The sequence below is a fragment of the Aplysia californica genome, unplaced genomic scaffold, assembly GCF_000002075.1.
Source record: "Aplysia californica isolate F4 #8 unplaced genomic scaffold, AplCal3.0 scaffold00803, whole genome shotgun sequence".
In the NCBI taxonomy this organism is placed as follows: Eukaryota; Metazoa; Mollusca; class Gastropoda; order Aplysiida; family Aplysiidae; genus Aplysia; species Aplysia californica.
The window spans coordinates 186,449-187,841 of NW_004798073.1; the positions used below are offsets into that span (position 1 = coordinate 186,449).

The 1,393-nt window shown below is 42.2% G+C and overlaps 1 protein-coding gene across 1 annotated transcript in view; it reads right to left on the reverse strand.

The window, feature by feature from the left end:
- The window catches only part of LOC101846842 (microtubule-associated protein futsch), a gene marked incomplete at both ends in the record, with an annotated part of 162,335 nt that overhangs the window by 63,252 nt on the left and 97,690 nt on the right, over positions 1-1,393 (reverse strand).

Consider the following 1,393-nt stretch of genomic DNA (forward strand, 5'->3'; position numbering starts at 1 on the left):
CCCGAGTCTGTTTCCCCAAATATGACCCAGGGACGTGTAAGTCATAAGACGCCAGGTACGATATTATTGAGTCCGTCTGGGGTAATCGCCTTACTCATGGTTCATTAATCTCCGCTACTAACGAGAGATGACAGGCGACAAGCGTACTGGGATCACGAAACTAATACAACAAAAACAACAGAAACAAAAAACAAAAACAAAAACCCTGAACACTCTGCCCTGCACTCCTCCCCTTGTATGTCTGTGTCTGTATGTCTGCATGTTCGTGTGTTGTTTTTTAAATAGTTTTTGTAAGAGTTTTACGGCACTTGCAACACAATAAGATCATATAAGTGCTGCAACCCGGTCAGTTTAGTTTTCATAAACATTTTAATCAGGTCATACAAGTGACAAAGATTAGAGGTGTTCCTGGAAAAGGAGGGGACATGAGGATGATAAAATGTTTGACAGGAGGGAAGGAGCAAACTACACCAGGGCAACCGCATCCCCCCTACCCGTTCGGTCAGCCCTGCTTCTGATCTGTTCTGTTTCATTAGCGTAATCCCACATCTCCAAACCCCTCCCCTTCCCCACTTGAACGTTCTTTCGCAAATGAGGAGCTACGTGTGGCTCCCGCAGAATGAGGAGACCTCAAATGTAATGTCTTTGTACCTTTGCACGCCAAGTAAGTTCTCCAAATGGAGTGCTCAAGTTTTATTTTATGTTTTATTGTTTTAGTAAGAGATTTGCGTCAATTGCAACATAATAAGGTCATATACGTACAGAACATTAGAGGTGTTACGAGAGAGTAACAAACACAAAATAGAAGGAGGAGAGATAAGGACGATAAGTGTTTAATAGAAAAGGAGCAAACCATACCAGAGCACCCTCGTACCATCTACAATTTTACTTTTAGAAGGTTGGATATTCTAAACTGATATCAGGGTACAAGGCAAGAGGAAGACCACGGAAGACCTGGATCGAGGGGGTGAAGAATACCTTGAAGACCCACAACATCCCACCCAGCCAGGCCATCCAACTTGCCAGATGCCAGAGACCGAAATCTCTATTTCTCCCGTCAACGCCCTAGATGGTACAAGAGGAAGGTTAAAGTCAGTAAAATAGATTATTGTAGGCTCTGCGAATAGGAAATGTAGAGTAATAATAATATAGTAATTGGTTGTCAATAACCTTAATGCCCTGGAGGCAGAGAGTACAGAGACCAGAGACGCGGTTATGCTCCACTAGGCGGGTTGGAGGGATGGTCACAAACAATGAAAACAACTGCACCGATCTGAACGCCTTTCACTTTCAGGACCACGCCTCTTGACGGGATATTACATGACGTATTATATTATTTTATACATTTTATTTATTCATTATTTTATACATATTATTTTGATAGAAAGTTGAG